Source organism: Electrona antarctica (genome assembly GCF_951216825.1).
Source record: "Electrona antarctica genome assembly, chromosome: 24".
NCBI lineage: Eukaryota > Metazoa > Chordata > Actinopteri > Myctophiformes > Myctophidae > Electrona > Electrona antarctica.
In genome coordinates, this window is record NC_136803.1 from 15,093,913 (window position 1) to 15,106,950 (window position 13,038).

At 44.5% G+C, this 13,038-nt stretch overlaps 1 protein-coding gene across 8 annotated transcripts in view; it reads right to left on the reverse strand.

The window, feature by feature from the left end:
* Positions 1–6,050, reverse strand: part of LOC306917511 (inositol polyphosphate-4-phosphatase type I A-like) — a 75,084-nt gene extending 69,034 nt beyond the window's left edge. For all 8 annotated transcript variants that reach the window (XM_079495778.1, XM_079495780.1, XM_079495779.1 and 5 more), the window contains exon 1: positions 5,862–6,050. The gene's annotated coding sequence lies outside the window, so the exon portion shown is untranslated. The remainder of the gene's footprint in view (positions 1–5,861) is intronic.
* Positions 6,051–13,038: the final 6,988 nt, after the last annotated feature.

Here is a 13,038-nt window from a genome sequence, read left to right on the forward strand (position 1 = left end):
TGGGGGAGCCCGGGTTCGAACTGGCAACCTTGCGGTTAACATCCAGACACTCTACCCCTGAGCCACTGCCGCCCCTTGATGCTATGCATGCCAGGCTGTCATGGATGAGGGTGAATGGAAGACTGGCATACAGCCTTATTCTGTTTTTAAAGAATGTGCATTCCTCAGAAACCCTTCAGTTTGTTTCTACAGGTATTACCTGCAAATGAAAGACATGATTACAATACTAGACATGCACTAAATTGTCACTTTACTTTTCCTCTGCCCAAAACCAATGCACTTAAGAAAACAGTCATGTACAGAGCCATTGCATACTGGCATGTGCTCCCCCCACATTATTTTGACTCTAACAAGAAATAGACCTACATTTTGTTTCAAAAGGAAACTCAAGGCAGCAATAATCAGAAAGGAAATTATATTAAATTAGGTTCTTAATTTTTGTATTTTCAGGTCTGACAAATCTGTTTTTCTTTTTTCTTTTAATTTTACTGTTATAAATTGTTTTTTAGGTTTGTGTGTTTGTTCAGAAACATGGATCATGCTGTACTGCATTTTATGATTTGTATTGTGATGTCATTTTTGCCTGGACCCCAGGAAGAATAGTCTCCACTACGGTGTAGACTAAGGGGGATCCTTAATAAACTAAACTACTCCACTATACATCTCATAGGCAAATACTTTTTACTCCACTACATTAATTTGAAAACTTTAGTTACTGGTTACTTTGTAGATTTTGATTACAAAACACTTCAGCTCTGTATGCATTTCCGTCATTTGCAAATAGCAGATCTACAAGCCCATAATGACATTGTGCACCTGTAGATCTGCCATTTTCCAAAAAGAAAATAGTTTTAAAAAGTAAACTTGAAAAAAAATGGGACATTCTGCACAATGAGTACTTTTGGTACTTTAAGTACATTTTGATACCAAGCTAGTAAGTAAAAGAGTACTTTTTTACACCACTGGTTTTAACAACATTGACCCGTGTCTGGCTGCAGAGGGGGGTGATTCATCACACATTATTCACACTGTAAAAGGCCATATTATGGATTCCGTTTGGTTTTCATTTCAGATGCCACACACACACACACACACACACACACACACACACACACACACACACACACACACACACACACACACACACACACACACACACACACACACACACACACACACACACACACACACACACACACACACACACACACACACACACACACACACACACACACACAGCTCTCTGCTTCATCTCATCTGTCTGTGACTCATTTCTCTCTCCCACTCAGCTCACAATCTCCCTCTCTCTCCCTCTCCCTCGTTATTTCTCTCCATCTTTAACTTTTGCTGAACCCCACCCTCTGTTTCCCTTCTCTGTCTCCATGATGATTCAAGTTTCTTTATTAGGATAAACTCCTTGAGAGATCTTGTTTTCAAGGGGGTCGACATAAATACATGTCAGCGTCGTTATATGAACACAGAGTAGACAAAAACAAATCACACACGCACATAAAACACATAGCTTACAATAACCAGTGCAGGAACCATGAAAAACATCAAAATCCAGTACTAGAAAGACACATTTTAAAACGCTATGTTCAATTCAGCCAGTGCAAACATAAAAAAAATTAAATAATATAGTATGACGGCATGATGGTAACACGAACAGACAACTTTGAAATAAGAAGAGAGTGCATGTTTAAAAACTGGGATTGTTGAAAAGGACCCAATGATAGCCAGTAAAGTCTGAAGGAGCTTTGAAAATAAAGTCATGTTTACATCTCTCTCTCTCCTCTCACCCTCTCCCTCCCGCTCTCTCTCATAGACAGTGAAAGGAAGCAGGTCCAAATTAAGAAGGGGAGATTGGTTTTACAAAAAGTAGTCTTTTTTTTTTCTCCCTATGATTTTGCCTCTGTTTTGAGAGATCAGCTATTCACAAGGGGGCACCGGGGCAGTGAATCACATCATGACACGGCCCCGCGCAGCTGTACACAACGCTTACCGTTGTCGTTTTTAAGCAATTAAATTGCAAATTAAGTCACTTTGGCTGAGGTTACAGAAAACCCAAAATCGTACTGTCTGCAAAATACACTCAAATTAACTCTTGCACACAGTCACACACAGTCACACACACACAGTCACACACACACACACACACACACACACACACACACACACACACACACACACACACACACACACACACACACACACACACACACACACACACACACACACACACACACACACACACACACACACACACAAGCTTGCAATTACAGAAAATCATGTTTTCGCAGGACACAATATTTGATCTTACCATGCTGCTACTTATAACTAAACTAAAGTTATGGCTACTATAAAGCATTTGATCATGTTGGCTACTAATAGTAGCCTACTGTACATGATATCAAAGCGTATAACTGCAGGATAGAACGAAAGACGACAACAAAGAAAGAAAATAAAGACTAAATTGACCCAAACATGGTTGAGCGCAGCCTATTTTATATTTGATTGTTCGACACAGACTTCAGCTGTCGTCTCAGTGTCGGCTGGAAACCTCACAAGTCCCAAACTCAAATGAAATTACATTACGCTGTGACGCTGCATGATCAACTATAGTAGGGCGTTATTTTTTACGAAAAAACACACAAAAAGAGAATATGGAAGACTGGAAATAAGAGGTTTGTGCCCGACAGCAACGATAGATGCGCAACAAGTGTCCAGGTTTATTACTGCAAATAATGATACCTATACAGCATGACATACACACTATGATATGAATATATACAGTCTCAGTCACACACACACACACACACACACACACACACACACACACACACACACACACTCTTGTTCACACTTGCAAGTCATCTAATGATGCGGGATTGTGCTTATGTAACAGTTGAATGAATAATTTATAAATGTCTGGTAAATGGAAGAGCATCCCATTCCCACCATGCGCAGGAAAGTGAAACCTGGCTCTGTGTGTGGACCCCCCCAGAGAGAGACACGTGGTAACAGGGATGGAAACGTGATTTTATTTTTCTCCGTAAGAGGTAGGTGTGTGTGTGTGTGTGTGTGTGTGTGTGTGTGTGTGTGTGTGTGTGTGTGTGTGTGTGTGTGTGTGGAGCATCCGTAGCCCTGTAAATCAATGTGCTTCCAGCACAGTGACCTTGACATCTCACAATGAAACCTGCACCGCTGGCTGGCACAATGACCGCAATGAACCACGCACGCAGTACGCACGCACGCACGCACAAATAATAATAAGATAGGTTTCCACACACGCAAGGAGGGCTGCTTCTCTCAGAAACAAACAAGAACACAATGTGTGCATAGATTAACCCCATTAAGACCTGAGGCCGATTCTACAAATGTCTTCTAAATCCAAAAACAGTTTTCTGAAGAAAAACTAAAAACTATGTTGGTATATAGTGGTATTCAGACCACTGTATTTGGCCACGACCCAATCTCAAAATGGGGACTATTGGTTGTAGATGGCCTATGTTCTATTCTGTCCACATGACCTGCTTCAATAGAAAACATTCTGACTTGACTTCTATGGAATCCAAATGACTGAAATCAGTCGTGGTGGTGACTGAGAACTTGTGTGTGTGTGTGTGTGTGTGTGTGTGTGTGTGTGTGTGTGTGTGTGTGTGTGTGTGTGTGTGTGTGTGTGTGTGTGTGTTGTGCGGCCACAAGTCTGCAGAGAACAGCATGTGAAACCAGGAAAGTACTATTCTAAAAACACAGCTTGCAGTCAAAACCGTTTCAGTTTCTCACAATACAATACTGCAGTATACTCACTGGTATTACCATGATGCCCATATGACAACCTATGGCCCTGTAACTCCACACACACACACCAATGTAACTTTGCAACCATTATCCTCAAAAGGCAGATGCAAGGATTTGCATTGGTGTGGACTGGCCATAACACTAGTAGTATATAGCATTAGTTCTCAAACGTTTTATTTTATTTCATGGAGGACCACCTCATGGTTCCTTGAGGGGGCTCCAAACAGAGTTCAGAGTTAGGCCTCACTCAGACCTTTACAGCGTTGTGAGTGTCATGGCCGCCCCAATGCATTTCCAATGGTCACATGGTCTGTTGTATGGCTTTCAGCTGTGTTTCGACTGCCCCCTCCCCCTCACACAACACAAATGTTGTGTCAAACCATGTGACCTCCATTGGAAATGCATTGGGGCGGCCATGACACTACACAACATTCATCCAACAAGCAATGCAGTAAAGGTCTGAGCTCAGCCTTACAGACCAGACTGTAAGGGTCCATTTGGAGCCCCCTCAAGGAACCATGAGGGTCCCAGCTGGAGTCTGGAGGACCACACCACACTTTGAGAATGTCCACACACTAAATATTAAAATGTGTGTGTGTGTGTGTGTGTGTGTCGATTCTTTGATGTGTCACTTTACATCACAATGGTGGTGGTGTTTGATCTGGTGCCATATTCTCATATAGAGGGAAGCACGCACATCTATAAAAGAATATTTAGGTGCTGAACAAAAAGATACATACAGGGAAAAGGAAGGAGGTCCGCACACTGTTCTACAGCTCCCACAGAGGTCCGCACACTGTTCTACAGCTCCCACAGAGGTCCGCACACTGTTCTACAGCTCCCACAGAGGTCCGCACACTGTTCTACAGCTCCCACAGAGGTCCGCACACTGTTCTACAGCTCCCACAGCTGTTGTTCATTTCAAACAAACTACTCTGGGAGCCATATTCTGATATCACGCACACGTACACCACTGTGTCCCCAAGTTGCATAACACGACACACAGTTGCTTTGAGGTAAGCCTACAGTACATCTGTGGTGTTGTGGGGGTTTGTGTGTGTGACTGATGCATGCCAGCACAAACACACAGTAACATCTTACAATATATACAGCTTTATATACCCCATTTAAAAACGTACTCACATTTGTGTTACTTTGATTGATTGATTGAAATATGTATTGACAGTGTGCAGAATTACAGTACATTTCAAGCACAACTCAATACAAAGACGGTTAACTGTGAGTGGACGACCCAATTAAGCATTACACTTGTTTACAAGAGCGTCCACCATGTTCAAATCATCAAAACATTTAGAGACGTACAAATAGACACTTCTATATAGCCAAAGAACAGAACAGGAATTCATCATACTGTGGTACTTTAATAGGTAAAAGTATCAATACTGCAATATAGAAATACTACAAGTAAAAGGCTGAAATTCAAAATATACTTGAGTACAAAAGGTACAAAAGTATTGGCATAAAAAAAGTACTCATTATGCAGAATGTCCCATTTCAAGTTTTCAAATGTATTACAAATCCCTTGGGAAAAATAGCAGATGTACTAGCCCCATATGTGCCCTCTCCCTACGCTCATTCTGTAGCTCCGAGATGAGCTACAGAATGAGCGTAGGGCGAGGGCACATATGGGGCTACAGAGTACAGATGTACAAGCTCTCAATGCAAAGTATTGAAAATTGTACTGGAGTAAAAGTACTTGAGTAAAATGTACTAGTTACTTTCCTCCACCACTGGTGTTATAGCCTTGGTCCAAGACTGTCATAGACATAGTCATACTCATAATGTAATGTTATGATAACATACATAGATGATATGGTCTTGGTCCAAGTTATCTCTGGTCCATAGCTCTAATGCCGTCGCAACGACAGCAAGAGCAGTAAGGCTATGGACCAGAGCTAGGTCCACCGTCCAAGTTAAGAATAAGAACCAGCAGAAGTGTTGTGTTTTATGTGAACTTCCTGCGGTGTGTGTAGTGTAAACAATACAACACTAACAACACACAGAGACTCGTAAACAAACAGCAGTTGTAGCCTACTTACCGACCGCCGTGTACGTCTTCTCTCTATGTCGTCTGACAGTTGTTATTATCCATTGTTTTCACCAGCTAAGAGTCCAACTGTTGTGGTGCAGTCATGTCATGTGGTTGCTGTTTTGCTCTGCTCTGCTGTGTAATATAAGTATGTGTGTGTGTATTCGTTCTTTCCTTTTCCTTCCTCCTCCTCCTCTCTCTCTCCGCAGTGACTTGCCCCGCCTCCCTCTGACATCATCATACACCCGCGCCGCCCTCTCTGAGCTGAGCTCTGACTCTGAGTGGTATAATAAAATAAAATGTAGGCCTGCTTATAAAACAATCAAATGAAATGTATAACAATGTACAACAATTAAATAAAATATATAAAACAATCAATTAAAATGCATAAAACAATTAAATAAAATGTATAAAACGTTGTGGAGTCTCCAATCCATGGTTAATTTTATTTATTTTCCCTGGAAAATGTCGAAAATGTTTGACTTTCGTCGTTATCCCATAACAAATTGTCTAAAATAATAAAGTTTGCTATCAATAGGAAACATGGCCTACAATTACTAAAGTAGGCTAACTAGACAGTTGCTGCTGCTGCTGCATATGGCTTGCTTCTACGTCGATTGCTATTACTGAATTCATACAAATAATAATACATGATATTAATTCAGTTAATCTTGCTCGAATCACCCTGGCCTGAAGTGCACCTGTTTTCCTTCAACCGTAGGCTGGGCTGGAACTGAAGCCCTCTGCTGCCACCAAGTGGATACCATGTGTAACTTCCCTGACTGCAAGGCCATAGCCATTGATTGATTGATTGATTGATTGATTGATTGATTGATTGATTGATTGATTGATTGATTGATTGATTGATTGATTGATTGATTGATTGATTGATTGAAAATGTTATTAACAGTTTGCATTTGCGGAATGGCGAGAATGGGTACAGTTCAAGGAAAGTTTAGGCCAATACAAAATCTGCTAAGAGTAATAATAATATTTATTTATTTATTTATTTATTTATTTATTTATTTATTTATTTATTTATTTATTTATTTATTTATTTATTTATTTATTTATTTATTTATTTATTTATTTATTTATTTATTTGTTTGTTTGTTTATTTATTCATTCACAGAATGAATAAGGTTTTATGGTGATTCACCAGGACCCTGATGGCTTGATTTTAGGCTTAAGGAAATATATATTTGAAATCTCTATGGGATTTTTTTTCCCCGAGTGGTTTCATTTGGATACAAGGACTGGTACAAACACAGCAGACAGTACACAGTTTAAGCCCACCAACCAACTGTCCATCCATCCATCTTCTTTTAATCTTGTTGCACTATTGTTGTTGTTGTGTTGTCATTGTTTAATGTTTATCGATTTATTTGCATGGATGATAGGGAAATGCAATTTCAGGCCTCTATATGTCTACATATATTGTATTGACAATAAAGCCGACCTTGAGAAATAAACAGCTGTTTTTTTGAGTGGTGTAAACCACTCATACAACTGGCTTTGTTTGTGCAGAAAAAATGAGCATGGTTGCTATGTTCACCCTGTTCACCCGGGTGTGATTTCATTATGTCAGACATGATTTCATTACGTCAGACAGGCTATACAACCACCTTACACCACTCAGTTCACACAGGTGTGATTTTTTTCCCCTTGCCAATGGGTTCCCAGATTGTGCAACTAATGGCCAGATATGGAGTTAGCCACATTGATGACATCAGCCTATCTGCAGCACCCAAATATGGACGTCGACATCACGTTTACATCATGGTAATATCGGACATATTTGTCCTTTTTTTCTTAAATGAGTGACACCTTCTTGACAATGCACTCTGCCGAAGATTACACAGCCACCCAGACACTCGAGCACGGCGGCTTCCTCGGCATTACAGACTCATCAACAGTATAAACGGAATCCCCGGACTATCTTTGCTCACCTGAGCATCGACAATCGTGGGCTCATCCCACACCCTGAATTGATTTCCGCCGCACACCCATCGTTACAAAAACACACTGTTCTACAATAATTTGCGGCCCTTTGAACCGGGTTCCAACCAGCGACCGAAGGTGTGTTCGGGCCATACGAGAGAGATTTAGAATGCGATGTGGACCCACTGGACCGTCCCCGGTGGCACCGTTGATGGAAGCACCTCCCCAGAACCCAGTGGTGCCAACGACGAAACACGAAGAGACCCTCGGACAAGCTGGACCACGGCAACCACGAGTGGAGGGAAGATTAGAACCAAAACATGTCATAATTACTCCTCGAGACCTTACGCCATGAAGAGTAGACACCAGCAGCCGGGCCGATTTGACCGATTCGGTCGAGGAGCAAACAAGGTAAAGAGATATTTCAAGGAGTGCATGGCTCACCCATTACAGGGCATTGGTGACACAGTAAAGGCCTCCTGGCTACTGGGATACTTCAATAACAGGGAGTGGGCTCGCACAGTAAAAGACATCGTTCCTTCGCTACAGCGATACTACAAGGGCAGAGCTGACACAGTAAAGGACATTGTTCCCTCACTACAGCGATACTGCAAGGGTGGAGCTGACACAGTGAGGGCAATGTCCCTCACTGTTCCCTCGCTACCTCCATTCATCAAGAATAGGGAGTGGGTTGACAGAGTAAAGGGCATCATTCCCGCCTCACTACTGGGATACTTCGATAACAGATGCAAGGTGACCTCGAGCCACTGGAAAATGAGAAGCAGCCGAAGACCTCATCTTATCTCCCTTAAACCCTATGCCAAGAATAAACAGCAGCAGCAGCAGCAGCAGTCAGGCCGGATCAGTCAACTAACAGACACAGTGGAAAAGCTTTTCTTGAAAGCCTGCACAGCATCAAACCTCACCTGGGTTTGGGATTCACTCTCCACAGCCTCTAGGGGGGGCATTGTGAATGGGGAGAGGACCAGCACCCAGTCCTCCTTCAAACGCCCAGAAGATCATGACGAAGGAGTGGAGGTGCTAGCTCTGCCCGCCATCTCCCTTCCAATCAGGACCTCTTCGCCCTCCACTTTGCCCACCACCTCCAACTACAAGCCAACCCCCAGTGCCAGGGATATCACACCTGCCAAGGAACCTGCCGCGGATCAGGAGCACCCCACAGCCTCAACGTTTACTTTCAGGGCGCCTGTAGAAAAGATTGGTCACTCCGTGTCGAACAGAAAGCTGACGTCTCCCAGCATCGCAGCAGTGATGTGTCCTACTAACAATGGCCCAGAGAAGTTTGATGGATCATTAAAACCAGCCGAATCCCTCAAGAAGGGCAGGGAGCAGAACAGCCAGCCACTCTCAGCAGCACACAGGGTCTCCAGCAACATCTTCTCTCAGACTGTCTCCTCCTCAGATCCAGAGCCCTTGTTCACAAAGCTGTCCCTGGTCAAGAAGATTCTGGACAACTTGTTGAAGCTTGAAGATGGAAAAGGTGTGCCCACCAAGAGAGCTTCAATACCCCTCTGGTCCAATAGAATTCGGAGCCGCACAGTGCAGAACTACAGCCAGCTGGGGGATTCACCCTTCTACCCAGGAAAGACTAGATATGGTGGAGTGGCTGCAGCTAGGATTGCCCGCCCACGCCCCAGCACACCTTACCAGGCCCCCGTGAAGAGGCAGATAATAGCCAAGCCTGCCGGGGCCCAGCCCTGTGGGGTGACCAGTGTCACAGCCAGACGCATGCTACAGTCCCTTAAGAAGTGGTCAAACCCTCAACTAGCTGCTAAGGGAATCCCATCTGCACCCTCCTCATCCCTGGAAGGCCAAAATCTAGAGCTTTCACATTTGCAGAGCAAAAAGAAACTGGATTCCTCTCTCCCCCCAGTAGAGGCACTGGTGACCCCGATTTACCGCTTCGTCCGATCTCAGACCTCCATGGGACTCTTTCTGGACAGAACCCTCAAGGACTCAGTCAAAGCCCCCAAAAGACAATTACCTGACATCCCTGAATCGACCCTAGACCCTTCTCATGGCACAACTAGCTCAGATGGGCCTGCCTACCCCCTGTCTAGCATGCCTGAAGCCAGTAGTGCAGGCTCTGGAGGGGGGAAAATTAAGAGACGGAGGACCAGCACACAGCTCTCCTCCCCCAAACACCCAAGAGATGACAACGTGGCCCAGGTGCCAGATCCGCCAACCATCTCCCTTCTGAACAGCACCTGCCCACCTCCCGCCACCACCCCTGTCAACACCGCCCCCAGTGCCATGGCTACACATGCCAAGGAATCTTTTGCTGATAAGGAGCAAACCTCTACACCCCTGTGTGTACTGTTTACATTTTCCTCCCCTATCACCAAGGGATTCTCCGCTTCCCCTTTCCCATCTGATGCATTTACTTTCAGTAACCCTATAGCAACGATTGGTCCTTGCATGCTGAATGGAAAGCTGCAAACTCCCATCACAACAGGAGAGAAATCACCCACGAACAATAGCACAGGAGAGCTTGAGGGACCAATCAATCCAGCCAAACCACTGGAGGAGGGCAGCTTGCAGAGTACAGAGCAGAACAGCCAGCACCTTCCTTCTCCCAATGTTAGTGACACGCCCATGGTCGGAAGGGACTCCCTTGAGCCGACAACCCAGCCCTCCACCCCCTCTGCCCCTGGGCTCTTCTCCAGCAGCACCCTGCTCAAGAACAAGGACAACCTGTCGCAGCACGAACACGACGTCACCACCAGCATTATCTCCTCCCACAACTCGAACTTGAACGTCAAGACGGCTTCAATTTCCCCATGCTGGTCCCCAGAGACCAACACAAGTCATTTTGGCCCCCAGCCTGCCCAGTCCACCCCAAAAAGCCAGAATAGCACAGCACTGAACTCCAGCCAGCTGGGGGATTTGCCATTTTCCGGCTCTGGAGGGGACACGATGGATGGGGAGAGGACCTCCTCCAAACACCCAGAAGATGATGAAGTGGCCGCGGTGCCGAATGTGCCTGAGAACTCCCTTCAAAACAGCACCTCCGCCAACAACAACCCAACACCCACACCTGCCAAGGAGCCTGTTGCAGATAAGGAGTCCCCCACACTTATAGCAAAAAGCAGTGCCTTTATGTTTAGTGGAAAGCTGGCAACTCCCATCATGACAGTAGTGACATCTCATACTAACAATGGCACAGAAGAGCTTGAGGGACCATTCAAACCAGCGCACAATACTCAGCCCCTTTCTCCTTCTAAAGACAGCGAAGAGGTATCATCCCCTGTCGACAGACGGGACTCTCCTGGACCCAGTACCACCGACACAGAGCCTTCGGCCAACGTTCTGTCTCAGCCCCACACTCACGTCCGTTTCCCTCCACTGTTCGCTTCCTCCCCAGCCCAGCCCTCCATCCCTGGGCCCTTCTCAGCCGCCACCCCTGGTCCCTTCTCCACAGGCTTCTCCCAAAATAACATCGCCACCGGTGGTTTATTCTCTCGCACCTCTAACAAGGACATGGCCATTTCCAAGATGGAAGTGATATACCAACGCCGGTCCCCAGAGAGCAGAACTCAATTTTGCCCCCGGCCTGCTCAGTTCATCCTGAAAAGTCCTGTCCTCAACTCCAGCCGGCTGGGGGAATCACTCTTCGCAGGCTCTGGAGAGCTGGCAGCGGTGACGTCACCAACTATCAACAATAGCATAGCAATATTTGAGGGGTATCAGGTCAAACCAACCACGTCCGACAACTTCGCCAGTGTTTTCTCCTGCCACTCCTCTAACAAAGAAGTGCCCTCTTCCAAGACGACCAACAGAACTCACCCTAGCCCTCAGCCGAGTTCTGAGGGCTGAGAAGCATAATGTAAACGCACACTACTCAGGCTAAGTGCAATCTGAGAATCCCATCGTCAAATATTCGGGAAAACAGCGGCCCCTGTTGTAGCGGCAACAGTCTGTCTTGAGAGACTAGGCTAAGTGTCACCTGTAGGCAAACTGGGGCTGTTTTCCGTTGGGGTTCAACATGCTGTCCTAGAAAATGTCAAAGGTCAGATATGAGTTCAACAGGAAACCTGGCTCGCAACAAGTGGCTGTTGCAAAGGATTATGAGATGGACCTATGGTACCAACTCACAATGTGGAACAAGGAAAGGGCAAGCTCCCAAAATGTAATTCTTTCTTTTTTGAGTGGTGTAAACCACTCCTACAACTGGCTTTGTTAGTTTACGTGTCTGTCCGTACCAAAAAAAATGAGCATGGTTGCTATGGTCACCCAGTTCACACGGGTGTGATTTCATCATTGTTAGTTTACATGTCTGTTCGTACCGAAAAATGAGCATGGTTGCTATGGTCACCCAGTTCACACGGGTGTGATTTCATTACGTCAGACATTACGTCAGACCACAGCTGATCAGTCTATATAAGACCTTACACCACTCAGTTCACACGGGTGTGATTTTTTCTCCATCTCATCACAGAGTTCTTGTAGCCTACGACACTAATCATAATGTCAAATAGCAGATCTACAAGCTCACAATGTGTCGCTATGTCGCATTGCGACTGTTACAATCCTTATAGGTCTAGGCTAGGGAATGAAGGATTGCGACATAGTTGGAAAGTGAATAGCTGTTTTATTAGTAGCCTTTGATAAGTTTCTTTTCAGATATATGCAGTTCACAAATGCAATTACTCTTTACGCAACCATGACGTACTACAATGGTAATTTAATGGGTTTCCAACCAAATAAATATAACAAGGGAGCACTCTGCTCTAGCCATGGCATGTTAGATTGAGTTTTAAAGCATTTCAAACCTGAAGCAAAATAATCACACTGGTGTGAAGTGAGGGGCGCTCTTATTGTCATACATCATCATACATCACATTCCGTGCTCAGCCAATCAAATTGTCTCATATTTGTACACACAGACACACAAAGCTGGGAATAGAAGGGGCTAGCACCCCCCAATAATGTTTAACAGAAAAATAAGGATATGGGGCAACTCGGAGAAACGAGCAAAACAAACTAAACCTATATCTCAAAACGCTAACTAACCTGACAAACACAGAAAATGAAGATTACAGAATTGGTGCTATGATAAACTATAACTATAACATAAACTAACCAAAAATATATAGTGTTACAAAAAACAAGCACCCATACTCCATTAGATTACAAAGGTAATACTTCTTACAAACTAAAAATGACTCAACATAACATTGGTGTTCTATACTGAAACAGAGAGGTAAACCTTTGGAACCCCAAAG